Here is a 22,659-nt window from a genome sequence, read left to right as displayed (position 1 = left end):
TTGCCAGTCGCTACTGATTCCAACGTTTTGTTGAAAATGGGTGGTCTCAGAGCGAACTGCAGTCTGCAGAACCCCTTCGTTATTGGGGACCAGATCCATGGCTCTGCTGACACTATGCGATAAAGTGGATTCCCTCCGTCTTCCTTGAAAACATACAGATAAAAATGATTTGCTGCACAAAGGGAAAGATTTTAGGAGCACAGATGTGCCTCAGCTCCATATTGGTGAATTGCCCTCTCCCTGCCACGAAGCCTTGGCCTGTGGAGGCGTAGGCCAAGTAGGCACTATATAAGGGACTATGGGGGCTTCGCCCACTTTCTTGTCAAGATCCCACTTCTGCCGCATTGCAGCAACAGTCGGCCCAAACAGTTCCTTTGGCTCGACAGGAGCATCAAGGAAATCTGCATTCACCTTATCCGACATGCTGGACAGGTTGAGCCCCAAGGCTCTCTCCCCAACCACTGCAAGGCATGGTCAAGTAGACTCAGAGGTTTTTGTTTAAATGTAACCATTATTTAATTAGGCAAGTCAACTAAGAAAATCTGTGATGACACAGATCTCATCCCAAATGGTTGGAGTAAGGCTTGCAAATCGATAGGAGATTGTGTATCTTCAACATCAAACCAGCCTGGAAAACCAGTATTAGGGACGCAACGTTCTATGCCCGTAGAGAACGTGCAGCAGACAAGTAGACCTTTTGATAAATAGATGCGAAAAAGCGGTCCGTCTTACCAGAGAGAGAAGTGCCTGTCAGTGATGGCTGGACCACCGGTTGCCTGTCGAGGCCCAGTTCATCCATGTTTTTGACAATCATGTTGACAAAAATTCAAGATAGGGACCTTGCCATTCAAAGGTTTATCCCAACTGTGTTTGGCTTCCGCCACGCAAGCTGGGATATCTGGGAGAAGGTGTTTGCCAGGGACAGTGCAAGGGGGAAGTTTCCTCCCATCGTACCAGTCCCTCTCTGCCTTGCCAACCCTCATTGGTTCCGGCCACTCAATACTGAGTCTGGTCGCTGCCTGTTTGCAGACGCCAATGACTGAATATCTGTCGTCTGCCATTGATGCCCCGCTAAGGGTAGAATGGCTTGCACCTCCTTGGCCTCTTCCTCTTCCGCTGCCTGGAGGAGGTTGGTCCTACCCTCGCCAACATCCTCATTGAAGACGAGGTCCCCTTCCCACTCCTCTGGGGCCAACCCTGGAAAAGTTGTCCACGGGGTAGCCATCCAAGACATCGACCCATGAGGGCTGGGTCTGCGAGGCAGTCTCCCCGCTCGAGTCAACATTTGGAAAGCCCCACAATGGATGCATGACCGGGGGTAGTCAAACACACGTTCTATGTGTTTGACAACCAGGCAGAAGACACACAGAGTGCATGTCCTTACCCAAAATGGTTGCCCTGGTTAGACACTAGTGTGCCAGTGCTTGGCCATGGGCAGGAGCTTTCCTTGGTACCCCCTGCACCTGAGCCAGCAGTTTCCATGGCTCCCCAAAATAAAATAAAATAATCAGAGAACAACGTAAGTAGCGTTCACCACTTGGGCTTGTAGTCTAGCTAATTAGCACAGTGCTAGACGGAGAAGCTAATGCTTTAACAATGTGAAGGTAGAGTGGCTTGCGAAAGTATTCACCCCCCTTGGCATTTTTCCTATTTTGTTTCCTTACAACCTGGAATTAAAATAGATTTTGGGGGGATTGTATCATTTGATCAATTGCCTACCACTTTGAAGATGCAAAATATTTAATTATTGTGAAACAAACAATAAATAACACAAAAAAAACTTTGTAGAGCCACCATTTGCAGCAATGACAGCTGCAAGTCTCTTGGGGTATGTCTCTATAAGCTTGGTACATCTAGCCAGTGGGATTTTTGCCCATTCTTCAAGACAAAACTGTTCTAGCTCCTTCAAGTTGGATGGGTTCCTTTGGTGTACAGCAATCTTTAAGTCATACCACAGATTCCCAATTGGATTGACGTCTGGGCTTTGACTAGGCCATTCCAAGACATTGGAATCACTCGAGTGTTGCTTTTTAAATCACTCGAGTGTTGCTTTAGCAGTATGGAGTCTGCGGCAGGTTTGTTGTGGTGCCCTATTCTTTACATTTTTGAATAATGATTTAATGGTGCTCCGTGGGATGTTCAAAGTTTCTGATATTTTTTGATAACCTAACCCTGATCTGTACTTCTCCACAACTTTGTCCCTGACCTGTTATGAATTGGGCATACTTGAACTAGTCAGTAAAGATATAAAAGAGTTGAAGGCGAGCTTTGAGATGAGTGACGAAAAACCTGCGACAATGGAGAATGAAACAAGCTAAAAGGTACAGTCAATACTATTGAAACGGATGATAAATAACTTGAGAACATGTTTTTGAGAGAAGCCTTACTTGAAATACAGACTAGATCTATGTGAGAAAATCTGGTACTTACAAGTATTAAAGAGAATGAGGGTGAAGATCCGAGAGAGTGGTGAAAGATTTCCTGGTTAATGTGCTACAGATCCAAGGCGATTATGTCCACAAAATCAAACTCTAATGTGTATCATTACGGACAGAGAGGACAGTGATATGAGAGCCTAATCGTTGCCAAATTTGCGTTCTTTAAGGATAACATAATGGATAAAAGCCTGGGCAAAAGACTTGCTGGCACGAACATAGGCATGAATGACCAGTTACCAAAGGAAATTGCAGATCAGTGCAAAAAAACACTCCCAATAGTGAATAGACTAAAAGGGAAAAGTGTAGTTCTTGTAGTCTATATACTGTACATTGATTACCAACCATTATGAGACACCAAGACTACTCCATTGCTATTCTAAATAATACACAGTTCCCATAGAGGAGGCGACTAACGGAACACCCAATAATATCCATGGTAGGGATTGTAATAAAAACAGGAGAACATGAAATACAACATTGATAAAGAAGTAAACTACAAATAAACTATACCATTCTAGATAGGAAATATTGTAAAATAATTTGTATTCAAATCATATCAAATTCATAACCGGCCCAAATCGGAGGGCCTGTTGTCCGGACCTCTGGCAGTCTCTATGGGGGAGCCACTGGGTACAAGTCTCGGGCCGACTCTTTTCTCTGTACATATCAATGATGTCGCTCTTGCTGCTGGTGATTCTCTGATCCACCTCTATGCAGACGACCACATTCTGCATATATCTGTCCCTTCTTTGGACACTGTGCTAACAAACCTCCAAACCAGCTTCAACGCCATACAACACTCCTTCCATGGCCTCCAACTGCTTTTAAATGCTAGTAACACTAAGTGCATGCTCTTCAACCGATTGCTGCCCTTACCCTCTCGCCCGACTAGCATCATCACTCTGGACGGTTCTGACCTAGAGCATGTGGACAACTACAAACACCTAGGTTTCTGGTTAGACTGTAAACTCTCCTTCCAGACTCACATTAAGCATCTCAAATTCAAAATGAAATCTAGATTCGGCATCCTATTTCACCACAAAGCCTCCTTCACTAATGCCTCCAAACATACTCTCATAATACTGACTATCCTACCAATCCTTGACTTCGGCGATGTCATTTACAAAATAGCCCGCAGCACACTACTCAGAAAACTGGATGTAGTCTATCACAGTGCCATCCATTTTATCACCAAAGCCCCATATACTACCCACCACAGCGACCTGTATGCTCTCGTTGGCAGGCCCTCACTACATATCCGTTGCCAAACCCACTGGCTCCAGGTCATCTATAAGTCTTTGCTAGGTAAAGCCCCACCTTATTTCAGCTTACTGGTCACCATAGCAACACCCACCCGTAGTACATTCTCCAGCAGGTATATTGCACTGGTCAGCCCTAAAGCCAACACTTCCTTTGGCCGCCTTTCCCTTTAGTTCTTTGCTGCAAATGACTGGAACGAATTGTAAAAATTCTCTGAAGCTTGAGTCTTATATCTCCCTCTCTAACTTTAAGCATCAGCTGTTAGAGCAGCTAACCTATCACTGTACCTGTAAACAGTCATTCTGTAAATAGCAGTACCTCATCACCACATTATTACTTATCCTCTTGCTCTTTTGCACCCCAGTATCTCTACTTACACATCATCATCTGCACATCTATCACTCAAGTATTAATATTAAATTGTAATTATTTTTGCCTCCATGGCCTACCTCCATACTCCTCTACATTTTCACACACTGTACATAGATTTTTCTATTTTTTCTTTTGTGTTATTGACTGTACGTTTGTTTACGTGTAACTCTGTGTTGTTGATTTTGTCTGCTTTGCTTCATCTTGGCCAGGTCACTGTTGTAAATGAGAACTTGTTCTCAACTGGCCTACCTCATTAAATAAAGGTGAAATAAATAACATTTAAATAAAATAAAAAATTGTATTAGTCACATGCGCAGAATACAACAGTGAAATGCTTACTTACGAGCCCCTAACCAACAATGAAGTTTAAAAAACACACAGATGAGAATAAGAAATAAAAGTAACAAGTAATTAAAGAACAGCAGTAAAATAACAATAGTGAGACCATGTACAAGGGCGTACAGGTACAGAGTCAATATGCGTGGGCAGCAGTTAGTTGAGGCAAAACCGTATGTACATGTAGGTAGAGTTATTAAAGTGACTATACATAGATGATAACAACAGAGAGTAGCAGTGGTGTAAAAGAGGGGGGGGCAATGCAAATAGTCTGGGTAGCCATTTGATTAGGTGTTCAGGAGTCTTATCGCTTGGGGGTAGAAGCTATTTAGAAGCCTCTTGGACCTAGACTTCACCGGTCTAATGTCCATTGCTCGTGTTTCTTGGCCCAAGCAAGTCTCTTCTTATTATTGGTGTCTTTCAGTATGGGCTTCTCTTTCAGTAGGGGTTTCTTTGCAGCAATTTGACCATGAAGGCCTGATTCATGCAGAATACTCTGAACAGTTGAGATGTGTCTGTTACTTGAACTCTGCGAAGCAATTATTTGGCTTATAATTTCTGAGGCTGGTAACTTTAATGAATTTATCCTCTGCAGCAGAGGTAACTCTGGGTCTTCCTTCCTGTGGCGGTCCTCGTGAGAGCCAGTTTCATCATAGCGCTTGATGGTTTTTGCGACTGCACTTGAAGAAATGTTCAAAGTTCTTGACATTTTGACTGAGTTTCATGTCTTAAAGTAGTGATGGACCTTCAATTCTCTTTGTTATTTGAGCTGTTCTTGCCATAATATGGACTTGGTCTTTCACCAAATAGTGCTATCTTCTGTATACCACCCTACCTTGTCACAAAACAACTGATCGGCTCAAACGCATTAAGAATAAATGAAATTCCACAAATTAAATTGTATCAAGACACTTGTTAATTGAAATGTATTCCTGGTGACTACCTCATGAAGCTGATGGAGAGAATTCCAAGAGTGTTCAAAGCTGTTATCAAGGCAAAGTGTGGCTACTTTGAAGAATATCAAATACAAAATATATTTAGATTTGTTTAACACTTTTTTGGTTACTACATGAATCTATATGTGTTACTTTATAGTTTTGATGACTTCACTATTATTCTACAATGTAGAAAATAGTACAAATAAAGAAAAACCCTGGAATGAGTAGGTGTGTCCAAACTTTTGACTGGTACTGTACATTATTCTTGTAGAATTTACACGTGGATAATGGACATTTAATCAAAGACTATTGGATTTCAACTTGTTTTTTACCAGGACATAATACTTTTTACTTACTTTTTCCAACATAACATAGGTACAGCAGATCCCCTTATTGTACGAGCTCCTGATATGCGCAGCAGTCCTAGACACTGCATCTCAGTACAAGAGGTGTCACTAAGGTACCCGTTTCAAATTAAGGCTGTATCACATCCAGCCATGATTCGGAGTCCCATAGGGTGGTGCACAATTGGCCCAGTGTCGTCTGGGTTTGGCTGGGGTATGCCGTCATTATAAATAAGAATTTGTTCTCCACTGACTTGCCTAGTTATAAAAATGAGATGCTTTTTATGTGCCGTCATTTAAGTCAAAATAGTTTATTTTAACAAAATAAATTGTACCATAGATGCACAGAATAAGTTAGAGGAAAAACGTAAACTTCTTATGGTATAGGGGACGCCTGCGTCCCTCTTGGAAAAAAAAAGGGGAAATGCAGCGTGGCAAATTCAAATAATGATATAAAATCAAACATTCATTAAATCACACATCTAAGATACTCAATGAAAGCTACACTCGTTGTAAATCCAGCCAACATGTCAGATTTTTAAAAGGCTTTTCGGCGAAAGCATAAGAAGCTACTATCTGATGACAGCACAATGTCAACAAAGAGGTTAGCATATTTCATCCCTGCAGGCGCTACACAAAACCCTGAAATAAAATATAAAACATGCATTACCTTTGACGAGCTTCTTTTGTTGCCACTCCAATGTGTCCCATAAACATCAAAATTGGTCCTTTGTTCGAGTAATTCCGTCCATACAGTGGGGCAAAAAATTATTTAGTCAGCCACCAATTGTGCAAGTTCTCCCACTTAAAACGATGAGAGAGGCCTGTAATTGTCATGAAGGTACACTTCAACTATGACAGACAAAATGAGAAAAAAAATCCAGGAAATCACATTGTAGGATTTTTAATGAATTTATTTGCTAATTATGGTGGAAAATAAGTATTTGGTCACCTACAAACAAGCAAGATTTCTGGCTCTCACAGACCTGTAACTTCTTCTTTAAGAGGCTCCTCTGTCCTCCACTCGTTACCTGTATTAATGGCACCTGTTTGAACTTGTTATCAATATAAAAGACACCTGTCCACAACCTCAAACAGTCACACTCCAAACTCCACTATGGCCAAGGACACCAGAAACAAAATTGTAGACCTGCACCAGGCTGGGAAGACTGAATCTGCAATAGGAAAGCAGCTTGGTTTGAAGAAATCAACTGTGGGAGCAATTATTAGGAAATCTTTCTGTCGATATTATGGATCTAATTTGGAATATTTTTCGGCGTTGTCGTGACCGCAATTTCGGGTGGATTTCCCAACAAAACTTGAAGAACAAACGGAGGTATTTCGGCTATAAAAATAATATTTATGGAATAAATAATAAAACAATAAATGCATTACCTTTGATGATCTTCTTCTGTTAGCACTCCAAATTGTCCTTTTGTTTGATAATGTCCTTCTCTATATCCATAAAAACTCAGTTTAGCTGGCGCTTTAGTCAATAATCCACAGTTTCGCTCCATCAAAATGCATACAAAATGAATCCCAAACGTTACTAATAAACTTTTCCAAACAAGTCAAACAGTGTTTATAATCAAACCTTAATCATACCCTAATACGTAAATAATCTATAAAATGTAATGCGTAGAATCGTTACTGTCTTTACCGGAGAAAAATACCAAAGTACACGCTCTCTTCCACGCGCTTGGAAACACTACAGCCAAAATGGGAGCCACCTAAAATGGGAGCCACACGTTTCTGGGTCATTGTTCCAAAAGACAGTCTGAAACTCTTTCTAAGACTGTTGACATCTAATGGAAGCCCTAGGAACTGCAATCTGGGAGGACTTGGCCTTCTAATAAAAGTGAAAGTCATTGAAAATAATTGTAGGCAGATTTTTTTTTTGGGGGGGGTGGTTTTTCCTCAGGGTTTCGCCTGCCATATCAGTTCTGTTATACTCACAGACATAATTTTAACAGTTTTAGAAACTTCAGAGTGTACCGATTATATACATATCATAGCTTCTGGGCCTGAGTAACAGGCAGTTTACTTTGGGCACGCTTTTCATCCGGACGTCAAAATACTGGCCCCTAACCAAGAGAGGTTAATGGCAGAGAATGCCTTCCTTGCTTTGTCGTTCAGTTAATTCACAGCCAGGTTGAAGTTCCCTGTGGAGTAGATTTTTTTTCCCCAAAAAATATGTGTAAGTGTGTGTGTGTGTTCTATATCAGTGGAGCCCAGTAAAAATGGATATCAATTTCCCTGACATTTACATTGTTTCTGGAATGTGTATTTTTATTTTTGAGACTGACTATCAGGGCCCAGATCTGACATAACTGTTGTAGATTATCTAATTGTTTCTGTAGCCCCTCTTTTGTGAGGGACAGCAGCAGCAGGTCATCTGCATACAGGAGGCATTTTATTTCTGTGTCGTTAAGAGTGAGACCGGGGCTGTTGATTTTTCTAGTGTTTTTGCCAATTCACTAATGTATACTGTATATTAAAAATACTTGAGCTCAAGTTGTTCCCCTGTCTCACTCCCCACCCCTGGGAAAATAAATGTGTATGTTTTTTCAAATTTTGACTGCACATTTGTTATTTGCATACAATGATTTGACGACCGCATACGTTTTTCCACCCATACCATTTTCAATTAATTTGAGAGAAATGCCTTCATGCCAAATTGAAATCCGCAGGAAAACATTTTAGTTTAGTTTTGATTCACGTTTATCAATTAGGGTGTCTAGGGTATAAATGTGGTCTGATGTTCAATAATTTGGTAGAAATCCAATTTGACCTTTGCTCAAGACATTGTTTTCACTCAGGAAGTACAGTAATCGGCTGTTCAAGACGGCAGAGAATATTTTCCCTTGGTTGCTGTTGACACAAATGCCACGGTAATTGTTTGGGTGTAACGCTCGTCGTTGGAATGAGGTGAGGACCAAAGCGCAGCGTGGTAAGTGTTCATCATTATATTTATTAAACAGAGAACACTAAACAAAATAACAAAAGAGAACGAAATGAAACAGTTCTGTAAGGTGATATACACACAACAGAAAACAATCACCCACACCACACAGGTGGGAAAAGGCTACCTAAGTATGATCCTCAATCAGAGCCAACGAACGACACCTGCCTCTGATTGAGAACCATACCAGGCCAAACACAAAACCACAACATAGAAAAAAGAACAGACTACCCACTCAACTCACGCCCTGACCATACTAAAACAAAGACATAACAAAATAACTAAGGTCAGAACGTGAAAGTACCCCCTCCCCCAAAGATTGCGGAACCTATAGGGGTGTGTCTGGGTGGGCGTCTGTCCGCGTTGGCGGCTCTGGCGCGGGACGTGGACCCCACTTAAGTGGCGCCTTGGGAGCGACGACCCTCGCCGCCGATCTTGGACTGGGGACCCTTGCGGCGGGTCCCGAATGGACGAAAGACTCCGGCAGCACCGGACAGGCAGGAGACTCTGGCAGCGCCGGAGTGAAGGGCGGTTCCGGCAGCTCCTGACTGACGGGCGGCTCCGGCAGCTCAGGACAGACGGGCGGCTCCGGCAGCTCAGGACAGACGGGCGGCTCCGGCAGCTCAGGACAGACGTGAGACTCCGGCAGCTCCGGACAGACGGGAGTCTCTGGCAGTGCTGGACAGGAGGGAGCACCTGGAGGAAGGAGACGGAGAGACAGCTTGGTGCGTGGGGCTACCACCGGAGGCCTGGTGCGTGGAGGAGGCACCAGATAGACCGGACCGTGGAGGCGCACAGAAGGTCTCGAGCACTGAGCCTGCACAACCTTCCCTGGCTGGATACTCCCCGTAGCCAGGCCAGTGCGGCGAGGTGGAACAGACCGCAGTGGGCTGTGCTGGCGAACCGGGTTACACCGTGCGTAGGGCTGGTGCATTTACCCCAGGCCGAGGAGATGCACTGGAGACCAGATGCACTGAGCCGGCCGATACGAGGCGCTGCGATGTAACGCACCGGGCTATGCCTGCGCACCGGGGACACTGTGCGCCTCACGGCATAACACAGTGCCTGCCCGGTCCACCTCTCTCCACGGTAAGCACGGGGAGTTGGCTCAGGTCTCCTACCTGACTTAGCCACACTCCCCATGTCCCCCCCCCCCCCCAAGAAATGTTTGGGGCTGCCTCTCGTCCCTGTTGCGCTGCGGTGCTAGCTCCTCATAATGCCGCCTCTCAGCTTTGGCTGCCTCCAGCTCTTCCATGGGGTTGGCGATATTCCCCAGCCTGTGTCCAGGCTCAGTCTCCATCCAAGATATCCTCCCATGTCCAGGAGTCCAGAGATTTCTGCTGCTGCCCGATACAACGCTGCTTGGTCCTTTGTTGGTGGGTGATTCTGTAATGCTCGTCGTTGGAATGAGATGAGGACCAAAGCGCAGCGTGGTAAGTGTTCATCATTATATTCATTAAACTGAGAACACTAAACAAAATAACAAAGGAGAACGAAACAGTTCTGTAATTTTATGTTCAGGACGACAGATTTGTACCTTTTCAGCTCGGGGATATGAACTTGCCACCTTTTGGTTACTAGTCCAACGCTCTAACCACTATGCTACCCTGCCGTAAGGTGACATACACATAACGGAAAACAATCTCCCACTCCACACAGGTGGGAAAAGGCTACCTAAGGCTGATTCTCAATCAGACAACGAACGACACCTGCCTCTGATTGAGAACCATACCAGGCCAAACATAAAACCACAACATAGAATAAAGAACAGACTACCCACTCAACTCACGCCCTGACCATACTAAAACAAAGACATAACAAAAGAACTAAGGTCAGAACGTGACATTGGGTCAAATTTGTATCTATAACATTTTTGTTTTGGTTTTTCGTCCTTGGTTCCAGATGTCAGGGAAATAACACACAGTACACTCAAAATGCTGTTAAATAGTTTGAGTATGGCAGTGGTAAATTTGTGGTCTGTGTATTTTATCAATTTGTTCAATATTCCGTCAGTACCACAGGCCTTCCATGGGTTGCAGGATCTGTATTTTTATCCCAATTGTTATTTTTCTGTTATTGGGGAATACAAAAGGTTCTGGGATGTCCTGGGGCGGCAGGTAGCCTAGTGGTTAGAGTGTTGGGCTAGTAACCGAAAGGTTGCTGGCTTGAATCCCCAAGCTGACAAGATAAAAATCTGTCATTTTGCCTCTGAACAAGGCAGTTAACCCACTGTTCCCCAGTAGGCCGTCATTGTAAATATGAATTTGTTCTTAACTGACTTGCCTAGTTAAATAAAGGTATAAATAGCTGAATAAAGAATTTGTAGTTTTCCATGTACATATTTTTGTTTCCGAATTAATTTTAATATATTTATGTAGTTCTTTAAAGTGAATGTTCCATTGGTCACCATTTTGGATTGCCAATTCTTCTTGGTGTGGTTTGTTTAGGGATTTTACATTTTCCCAAAAGTTGTTTGAATCAATGGATTCCTCAAATTCATTAAGTTGGTATCTGATGTGTTGTTCTTACTTTGTTCTGAGAGTCTGTTTGTATTCTTTTAGGGTTTCCCAATATTGATGGTGCATATCCTGGTTGTCTGGCTCTCAATGCTTTTGTCATTTATATATTTTTTATTGTAAGGATGCTAATTTGCAAAACAAATTGTTTTATGTTTTGTACAGCCACATGTATGCCTTCTTTATTGTGAGGATAGGTGTGGGCCAGAAAGTTGTCTAGGAGGGATTTAATTTTTGGATTGTCAATTGCTTTCAGGTAGTTTTCCATGCTATTCTTTGTTCATCTATAATTTACTGGATGCTTCTCAGTTGTGGTTTGTTTCTGCCCTTTTAGATATCGTGTAAATTTGCTATGTTCTTATAGTAGTTTTAGTGGGCTGGACATGAATGCCATGAAAGAAACTGGATCTGGAGTGATGACAAAATCTACAGTATTACTGCCAAGAGGTGAGCTGTAGAGGTGAGCCTTCTCTCTATTTCTTATCTAATCACCCCTCTACATCTCTCACTTCCCATCCTCCCTCCTTCTCTCTCCCTTTTTTGCCTCCCCCTATAACTCCTCTTTATCCCCCTCTTTCTCTTCTCTCTCACTCACCCTTCTTTCACCTCCTCCACCCTCTCCCCCTGTCTTCTATCTGTCAATTTCTCCCTCCTTCTCCCTCTCCATTCGCCAATCCCCCTCTCCATCTCCCTCCTTCCCTCCCTCGCTTTGCCTCTTCCCTCCCTCCCTCTCTTTGCCTCTCTCTCCCCATACCATCTCTTCTCATTCCCTCCCCTTTCTTTAAACCTCTCCACCCTCTCTCTTTTCTTTAATCGGTCCTCTCCATCTCTCTCTCTTTCTCTGCCTCTCACTCGCTCCTTTTCTCTCCCTCTCTTTGCATCCCTTCTCTATACCTCCCTTTAATTCCCCATCTTCTCTTCTCTCCAGCCCCCTTATTTTACCTCCTCCAACCTCTCACTCTCTCTTTCTTTCTCTCTCGCTCTCTCCTTTTCTATTTTCTATTAATAATTTCCCCTGTCTCTTTCTACCTCATCGCTTTCTCTCTCTCCCTTCCCCCCTTTACCCTCTCTCTCTCCTCCCCATTCTCTCTCTCTCTCTCTTTCTGGTAGTTTTCCATGCTATTCTTAGTTCATCTATAGGTCTGATTTCTCTTGTGTAATTTACTGGGCTCTTCTCCCTTGTGGTTTGTTTCTGCCATTTTTAGATATCCTGTAATTTTGCTGGTCTAATAGTGGTCTTAGTGAATTGATCTGCCTGTGATGACATAATCTACAGTATCCTCCTCCTTCTCTCCCACCCCCCTTCTTTCACCCCCTCCACCATCTCCACCCCCTCTCTCTCCCTCCTCCTCTCTCTCTCTCCCTTTCTCTTCACTAAATTATGTTCCTCTGTCTCGCTCTCCTCTCTTTCCCTACCCCACATTTCTCTTTGTCTCTGTCCCCTCCCTTCTACCTTCATCTTTACCCTCTCTCTCCCCACTCACTCACTTCCCCCCTTTGTCCTCCCTCCCTTTCTCTGCCTCCCCCTCTCTCTACGTCCTCTGTGTCCCCCCCTATTTATTTTCTCACTCCCGCCCCCTTCTTTCACCCCCTCTCTGTCCATCCTCTCTCCTTCCTTCTCTCTCTCGTTATTCTCCAATCCCCCCTCTCTATCTCTTCTCTGTTCATCTCCCTCTCTCTTTGCTTCGCTCTGTCTCTCTCTATCACCTCTTTAACCCCCTCCTTCTCTTCTCTCTCCCTCCCCTTCTTTAAACCCCTCTCTCCCTCCCACTCTCTCTTCTACCTCCCCCCCCTCTCTCCCTCTCTGCAACCCTATGTCACCCTGCCTCCTCTTTATCCCCCTCCTCTTCTCTCTCCCTCCCCTACTTTAAACCCCTCCTCTCTCCCTACCACTCCCTCTTCTAAATCTCTGCCTCACTCTCCTCTCTTTCCCCCACATCTCTCTCCTTCCTCTCTTTCTCTCGCTCCACTCCCTCTCTCTCCCCCTCCCTCCCTCTCACTTTTCTCTTTCTTTCTGGTAGTTTTCCATGCTATTCTTAGTTAATCTCCCCCTCTCCCCTCCATTCTCTCTCTCCCTCCTCCACCTCTCGCTCCTCTCTCCAACCTCCACAGACTAGATATTGATGTATAGAAGTCAATACATTACTACATTCAATGCAAAAATATGTATGTATGTATGTATGTATGTATGTATGTATGTACACTACCGTTCAAAAGTTTGTGGTCGCTTAGAAAAGGCCATTTTTTGTCCATTTAAATAACATCAAAATTGAACAGAAATACAGTGTAGACATTATTAAAATTATAAATGACTATTGCAGCTGAAAACGGCAGATGTTTTTATGGAATATCTACATAGGCGTACAGAGGCCCATTGTCAGCAACCTTCACTCCTCTGTTCCAATAGCACGTTGTGTTAGCTAATTCAAATCCATAATTTTAAAAGTTAATTGATGATTCAAAAACACTTTTGTAGTAATGTTAGCACAGCTGAAAACCTTTGTTCTGATTAAAAAAGCAACAAAACTGGCCTTCTTTAGACTAGTTGAGTAACTGGAGCATCAGCATTTGTGTTTTTGTTTACAGACTCAAAATGGCCAGAAACAAAGACCTTTCTTCTGAAACTCGTCAGTCTATTCTTGTTCTGAGAAATTAAAGCTATTCTATGTGAGAAATTGCCAAAAAACTGAAGAACACACATGTTCTACTCCCTTCACAGAACAGTGCAGACAGTGTAACTGTACAGTAGATCTGAGTCCAGTGGCACCATTGTAAAGGATGTCACAGTGCCTGCTTAGCGAGTACCTCTTCCCCCTGTTTCAGCTCATTTGGAGACTCGAACTCAGGACTTCTGCCTCAAAAACACACATTCCAAAGGCCTTCAATTGCGTAATGGGCGACACTCCAGACTGAGGAGGGAGTTTCACAGATCTCTGCAACACTAATACAAGTCTTCAAGAAGACTCAAAAGATTAAACTCCAAAATGGGCCCATAAACTTCACACTAAACTTGAAAACATGAACAATTCCATTAACACGCAAAAGCCTTTCTCGACAGGATGGTGGGAGCAGAGAAGGGCATTGGTGATTTGGAAGAAGACATGGTTGCAGTTCAAAACCAGGCGTCACAGTCAGAGAAAGACATCTCTCTGCTGAAAGATGGTTTGGACGGCCCGACAACAAACCAGTCCCTGAGATTGAACGTGTGCACCGGGCACTCAGACCGAGTCCTGCCCCGGACAAGATCCCCTGCAAGATAATACTACGGCTGCTGAGATGGAACTACAAGCAGGTCAGAGCGGCGACAGCAAAGGAGCTCACCTGGGAGGGCCAACGGTTCTCTGTGTACCAGGTCTTCTCCACTGATGTGCAGAAGAAATGTGCTAAGTTCACGGAGGTGAAGAAGAAACTGTAAACCTGGGCTGTGATTCGGGCTGATGCATCCTGCCATTCTCCGTGTCACCATCAGCGGGGAGCAGTTCACCTACTCCTCGCCTACTGAAGCCGACATGAACCTGCAGAAGTACTCTTGAGCTCCTCAAATCAAATTGTATTGTTGCATACACATGGTTAGCAGTTGTTAATGCAAGTGTAGCAAAATGCTTGTGCTTCTAGTTCTGACATTGCAGTAATATCTTACAAGTATTCTAACATATTCACAACATCTACCTTATACACACACAAATGTAAAGGAATGAATAAGAATATACACATATAAATACATGGATGAGGGATGGCCGTGCTGCATAGGCAAGATGCAGTAGATGGTATAGAATACAGTGTATACATATGAGATGAGTAGTGTAGGGTATGTAAACATTATTAAAGTGGCATTATTTAAAGTGACTAGTGATACCTTTATTAAGTCCATTTATTAAAGTGGCCAGATATGAGTCTGTGTGTTGGCAGCAGCCTCTCTATGTTAGTCCTGGGTGTTAATGGGGGGATCCCCAAAAATAATGCACATTTTTTGTTGGGAAGTGCATTATAACATCAACATTAAGTCCCTTTTTCGATTGGTGGCTAGCTAGCTGGCTAACTAGCACTGTTTGAGATGTTATTTATATTCAAGCCGCAAGTTAGGCTACTTGGTTAGCCTATGTTTAGTTTATTAATTAGATTTTAAATGTGCTAACATGGTCCATGCAATTTACAGTCAACAATTATTGTTGTTTTTACAATTTGTTCTCATGCATATTTTGATTTGTATACATACACTGTATCGTATCTTACTGACCTCAAAACTATTAGTAGTCTAATGTTTTAGGCCCAGTGCAAACCAAGCACCAAACCCATGTTTTCTGTTCTTTATATCTGGATTATATGGTCTAAATTCGTGGTAAACCAGGTGGGATGTATATTGTTTAATACTATTACCATATGACATAACGTAAACTAACTCACTTTTGTACATCGTGCTGGTCCGTACAATTGACCTTATTTCAGCGCCCAAAAAACATAATACATCCAGATAAACTGTAATATCAATACCATTGTAAAGCACAATTTCTCCCCTTTCCAACAAAATCAATGACGAGGCATCATGATGTCGATCTCTGCATGACTAAAGAAGGCAATAAGCTCCATCGCCCTAACCCTCATTGACTACAGCTCAGCATTTAACTCCATAGTACCCTCCAAACTTGTCATTAAGCTCGAGACCCTGGGTCTCAACCCCGCCCTGTGCAGCTGGGTGCCGGACCTCCTGGACGGGCCTCCCCCAGGTGGTGAGGGTAGGAAACAACGTCTCCACCCCGCTGATCTTTAACACTGGGGCCCCACAAGGGTGCGTTCTCAGCCCTCTCCTGTTCTCCCTGTTCACCCATGACTGCGTGGCCATGCATGCCTCCAACTCAATCATCAACTTTGCAGATGACACTACAGTGGTAGGCTTGAAGTAAATAGAGAACAGACAGTCGATTCCAGCCATTAGGGATAGTATGTGATGACAACAGAATTAATCAATCTTTTAGACAATTATATGCCAAATTGTATGGGTCAGAGAGTATGGCATGTGACAATGACTTTGGTGCCTTTTTCAAGAGCTTTGACCTTCCCGCTCTCAATATAGTGGATAAAGTTCATTTGGATCTCTTGATCACCCAGCTAGAAATTGACAATGCAATTATGAAAATGTCCTATGGGAAAACACTTGGCGATGACAGCTTAAAAAGACAGCTGTCCCCAATCCATCTGAAATTATTTCAATAAAACATTAGAGTCAAAATAAATGCCTCCATCCATGTTCCGAGCCACTATCTCTCTGCTACCCAAGCCTGGTAAGTAACCTTTAGAGCTAGGAAGTTCCCAGACCTTAAGTTTGTTGAACAGCGACTATAGGATATTATAGATCCTCACTCTTCGCTTAGAGACCGTAATCTCATCAATAATGAATTTAGATCAGGTTGGATTCATGTCATGTCCAAGGTTTCTTCTCTTAAAACCCCAGTGATAGTAGCATCCTTGAATGCCGAGAAAGTCTTTGACAGGATAGAATGGCCGTAACTGTTTTGTACACTCACCAAATTTGGCTTTGGTCCCATGTTCATTAGCTGTCTCAGGGCCTTATACAGTGCCCCCGTCTATCAAAACGAAAGGAATAGTGTCTGACTCATTTTGTCTCCACCGAGGTTTGAGACAGAGTTGCCCGGCTAGTCCACTCCTATTTATTTTAGCTTTAGAACCCCTGGCATGTTTGATACGCACTGGAGAGACCATCTCAGGTGTGTGCATTTATGATCATGAGTTCAAATTGAATGTATACGCTGATGACATCCTACTCACCCTTAGTAACTCTGTAATCTCCCTACCAACAGTTTTAAAGATGATTGACTAATTTGGCTCCCTATCAGGATACAATATCAACTGGAGTACATATTCTAGCCTCGCAAAAGAGTCCCCTTCTTAATCTTAGCAGATAGATAAACCTGGTACAGCTACTGTAGTGTTGAAGGTTGATTATTCCCAAATTCAGTTAGCATGGGAGCGCGACCTGAACACTTCTCACTCCATCGCAATCGGACACTATTTGGAGAAGTGGTCAGGCCACTTCAAAATGTGTTAAGTATGAGATCATTCAGTAGAAGATATTGTGTACAGCCTGTATCACCCCTGTATGTATCTCAAAGATGGATAAAAAAGTGTATCTAATTTATGATGGCACAACTGTGGTAGCAACTGGTCTCTCTACTCCACATGTTGTGGGAATGCCCTGCAGTGAAAACATTTGAAGTTATTTCAGTTTTGTCAGAAATGTTTCATGTTGAATTTCCAATGTATCCCATCTCATGTCTACTTGGTCAAAGTCCAGGAAATATACTGTCTAATGTTAAGAATAATTTGTTATCATTGGGTTGTCTTTCAGTCAAGAAAATCATTCTTACTTCTACCCCTTCCTTTTTCGAAAATTCTGTTAAAAATCGCGCAACTTTTCAGCGTCCTGCTACTCATGCCAGGAATATAGTATATGCATATGATTAGTATGTGTGGATAGAAAACACTCTGAAGTTTATAAAACTGGTTAAATCACGGCTGTGACTATAACAGATTGTGTGTTTCATTGAAAAACGCAAGAAAAACTGCTCTCTGAAAGCTAAAAATAATTTCCATAAGTCACTTCCACCAGTTATTAAAAGAGAACAGAATTTAATGGCGATCTGCCTGAAATTCATACAAATTCCGCACGATGGCGCCATTGTCCTAATTTTCAATTGAATTAATTGTTGGAAAATCCTTCTATCTGACCTCCAGTTTCCCAGTCTTCACCCGGATGCAGTTGAGGGAGATATTAGAAGCCATTGTTTTTGCAAGTGAAGACCTATTGAAAAGACATCGCCCTGTAATCATTTTGATAGATTATAAACGTTTACTAATACCTAAAGTTGGATTACAAAAGGATTTCGAAGTGTTTTGTGAAAGTTTATCGTCGACTTTTTTAATTTAAAAAAATTACGCAGCGTTTAAAAACGATGATTTTTTCTGAATGACACAGCTTCCATACAAAGCTATTTTGGGTATATATGGACCGATTTAAACGAAAAAAAGACCCAATAGTGATGTTTATGGGGCATATAGGAGTGCCAAGAAAGAAGCTCGTCAAAGGTAATGAATGTTTTATATTTTATTTCTGCGTTTTGGGTAGCGCCGGCTACCGCAAAATCTGTTGTTAACGTGTCGTGCTGGCATTTTGGGGGGTGCATGCTATCAGATAATAGCTTCTCATGCTTTCGCCGAAAAGCATTTTAAAAATCTGACTTGCTGGCTAGGTTCACAATGAGTGTAGCTTTAATTCAATACCCTGCTTGTGAATTTTGATCAAAGATTGAGTTGTAACGAGTACATTTAGCATTTAGCGTAGCGCATTTGCATTTCCAGGGGCATACTTGGGACGTCTGCGTGTCAAGTATGCTCAAGAAGTTAAATGGAAGGTACATAAGCCAACTGGCTTTTCTGTGGGCCGCTGGCTGGAGGATTACCTTAAATACATGGAACGTGCAGCTTGCCTGCGCCAAGGACTTCGATTTAGGTTTACATGGTCACTAGGACACTCTATGCAAGTTATTGGACTCAGGAAAGGTACACATGAAAGTTTGAATGCTGTTAGTGTGTACTTGAAAATCTGCCAATTACAGTATTGTATGAAACGAAAACCTTGTAACTAATGTATTTGATGCTTATATGATACACTACATTTCGCCCTCCCACCCCTTCCCCTCTGTGTTTTTGTTCTGTTTGTACTGTTATTTGTGTGTTGTTTATATGCTGAAAAACAATACAAACTGTTAACAGTAAAATAAGCAAAGGCAGACTGGCCATGTGGCATTTAGGGCAAATGTCAGATGGGCTGGTCCATTTTTAGCCCAGTGGGCATGTTTTTTTTGTGCAAAATTATATTATAATTATTAATAATGGGGGCCTCAAGGAAAATAATGGGCCAGTTTGGGGGCCTGGAAGAAAAAAATTATCTGGTGTGTTAGAAATGCCAGGGAAGATTTTTGGTCCCAGTCCGACCCTGGTTTCAAGTCTCCGGCAATGCTAGTCATTATGAGATTTACATGTGACTGACTGTGTTAAGACTGTGTTAGCCTGTTTAAGCTAAAGCCTAGGCATTTGCCCTGTGACTTGGATGGGTCTCTTCAAGGAGGAGGTCTAATGGGGAGTGAAGTGTAACACAGCTTGTTCTGTGACCACACTTGTGTGATGAGGGACTTGTCTGAGACCTGAAAAGTTGCATTGTCTGGTGGACTGGAGAGCTGGATTAGAGCTGGATCATTCTGTTATGTTCCCCAGTTTCTGTGTTGTAGTTTGTGTATTTGTGAGTGTGTGTTTCAGGATGGCTTCCTGAATTCTCCCCAAGCAGCTGATTGGTCAGCCCCATTGATGATTAGAGCTGACCCCGCCCCCTCGTCAAGTTACAGCTGTATCCGATTGGACTCCTTCGGGAAGCTATATAAAAGCCAGTGTTCTGTTGTTCAGAAGAAAGATGATTGCAGAGAGAGGAGGCTGATTGCTGTGGGTTATTTACTGTGTTGGTTGTTCTCAGAGAGAGATGATTAGTATGTCCTGTGTTTTCGTTGTTGCGCAGAGGTATAATTTGTTGCCAGTATTTTTGTAGCTGTCCTACTAAGGTATGTCTATGACAAAAGGACCGTTTTTTATTGTGAAATTGTTTGTAAAATTCTGTTTCGTTTGTTCCCAGGGGGGAAGGCACCCAGGGAGTGCTTAGGCAAGAGGCCCGCGGGCATACATATACCAGCAGTATATTCACTGTCTAGGCACACTAGGTAAGACCTGGGCGGACCACCCCCTGTATTTTGGTTAGCGCACAAGGTGGGGCTAAATTAGATTAGTAGTGGGTAGGCAGGTAAGATAGTAAATGTCAAAGCCCCCGCTCCTATCATTGCTTTGGTTCCGTCCAGCCCCATTTCCCCATATTACCGTGTGAAGGAATAAATTCCTAGTAAACGGTAAATTCTCTGCCATTTGTCATCCTTACTCGCACCTACAGTCCCATACCTCTTTCACTTCACGGAGGGTTGAATTGTAGCAGGGTGTTGCGTTCCCTCTTCACAGAGGCGTGTGTAACAGTCAAACTAAGACATGTCTTAATGTCTCAGTTAAGGTTACTCATCACAGTGGCCTGATCCCATAAGTTTAAACGAATGGCTCGCAACATTCGGTAATTGTTCTGGTAATGACGAGGATACTTATCACATGGATGGATAATCAAACCACTTCTGTTGTGCTCATTAAATGGGTTGCACAGATGCTTCTGTTTGCCACAGAAAATGTTTTGCAGTAGGCCTGATTTCAAACCCAATGGGAGGTAAAAATGTAACCGAGGTGGTTTGAATAACCTTGCATTAGCTTCCTGAACTAATCCCTGTGGGCTAACCGTCTTGTGACATGCAGGAGACCTGGTTCAAAACCCAGTCAGTCACGAGCAAGATTAAATAGGTATTGGAAAGACTATCCTAAAACAGCGCTATTCCAACTATATTCTTAGGGGGACCAAATTGCTTTTTTTTTGTCACACTCCCTTCTAAAGTCCTGTGATCATCACAGAGCGGAAGAGAAAGCACATCCATGCTCTAGCATTTAAACCGCTTATAGCCAAAGTGGTTCAAACACAAGATCCAAATTCATAGGACGAAAATAAATTCAACATGCCAGAAGCTTCTATTTACCACAGAGCATTTTATTCTATATGTTCTCCTCTACCTTTCCTGCCTGGCTGTAATGATGTGCGCTGAGAGTCGGGAAGCAAGTTCAGGGAGTGAGTGTGTTAATAAACAACATAATACAAAATTAAGACACACAAACAACGCACAGAACCAAAGGGAATGACATACAGTGGGGCAAAAAAGTATTTAGTCAGCCACCAATTGTGCAAGTTCTCCCACTTTAAAAGATGAGAGGCCTGTAATTTTCATCATAGGTACACTTCAACTATGACAGACAAAATGAGGGGAAAAAATCCAGAAAATCACATTGTAGGATTTTTAATGAATTTATTTGCAAATTATGGTGGAAAATAAGTATTTGGTCACCTACATTCCTTTCACATTTCCACAAACTTCAAAGTGTTTCCTTTCAAATGGTACCAAGAAAATGCATATCCTTGCTTCAGGGCCTGAGCTACAGGCAGTTATATTTAGGTATGCCATTTTAGGAAAATTGAAAAAAAGGGTCCGTTCCTTAAGAGGTCCCTTATACTTTCTGCCAACTATATGAACAAGGTGAAATCTGTTTAAATTCATGGTGTCAGAATGCATTTTTATATTAAAGCAATTCTTAACTAACTTGTTGAGATGTTCTGTTGCATATTAACTCATTACATAATGTATCTATAATCATGAATGTAAGGAGCATATTTATTTGACAAGAATGCTCCTAGTCACCCGTCAATCACCTCAAACTCCAACAGTTACATTGTTCAAAGAAATCAAAACCGGAAACAATGCATACATTATGCCTTTTATACAGAACATATAAACATCTGAATTTAAGTAAACATTTAATTATTTATTCATCAATGCCACAAACCTTGGACATCAAAGAGCACCATATGAACTACTATTATTATGTGAGGACATACAGAATCTTCTGCTTTTCCATTTGTGGAATTAGACCAGTACAAATAACACAAAATGTATAACAGCATATTGTGATTTTGGTGGATGAGTTACAAATGGAAACTGGATGCGTAAGGTAGGTTTTAAATAAAATACAGGGTTAACTACAGCAGAATGAGAAACACACTAAACAGACTCAAAACAAGGAAGCCATGCCTAAATGCAGCTATATCAACACCCTTCTGTCAATATAACAGGTTAATGTCTCTTCTGTCAATTCTGAGCAGCATATTTAGCACTGCATTCAGTCTGAACCCCAGAATAAGCAGGAGGACAGCATTACACAGGTGGAATAAAAAGGTAGAAAAACAGTTCACTACATCACTTTTAAACGTGTCACTGATTCTAGATGTTATCAAATCTGGAGAAGAACAAGTGAAGGAAGCAGCATATGGAAAATGGGTGAAGACAGGGTGGATTTATAGAGATGAGATCGAGAGTTCCAAAGTGTCTGAAGTTGAGGGACCATGGGACATAAAAGGCTTAGTGTGGAATAAAGGGTAGCTGGAGAGATGGTTGTCAAAAATATCCAGCCCATGTCCAGTCATTCTCTGGGTCTCAGCTTGTGTCCCTCGACATAATTCTGTCTCAGTTGCATTCAAATCGTGGTCATTGTGTGTCTGAGTCCCAACATTAAAGATGATGAATGATCACACAAATTGAGCCACAGACTATACATCTTCAGCATTGAGGACAGCATTTTGTAGACAACATGGTGGTTTACACAATGTCTACCATGTGTGAACGATGGAAGAATCGTATTGCAGCAGTAGGCTCATTTGAGTGTGTGTGGTCACTTAGGCCTTCACATCAACCAGTACTGGGACCATTGGAGACTTGGCATGCTTGCTCTCAAAGT

The sequence above is a fragment of the Oncorhynchus clarkii genome, chromosome 9, assembly GCF_045791955.1.
Source record: "Oncorhynchus clarkii lewisi isolate Uvic-CL-2024 chromosome 9, UVic_Ocla_1.0, whole genome shotgun sequence".
Lineage (NCBI taxonomy): Eukaryota > Metazoa > Chordata > Actinopteri > Salmoniformes > Salmonidae > Oncorhynchus > Oncorhynchus clarkii.
This window is presented reverse-complemented; position numbering follows the sequence as displayed.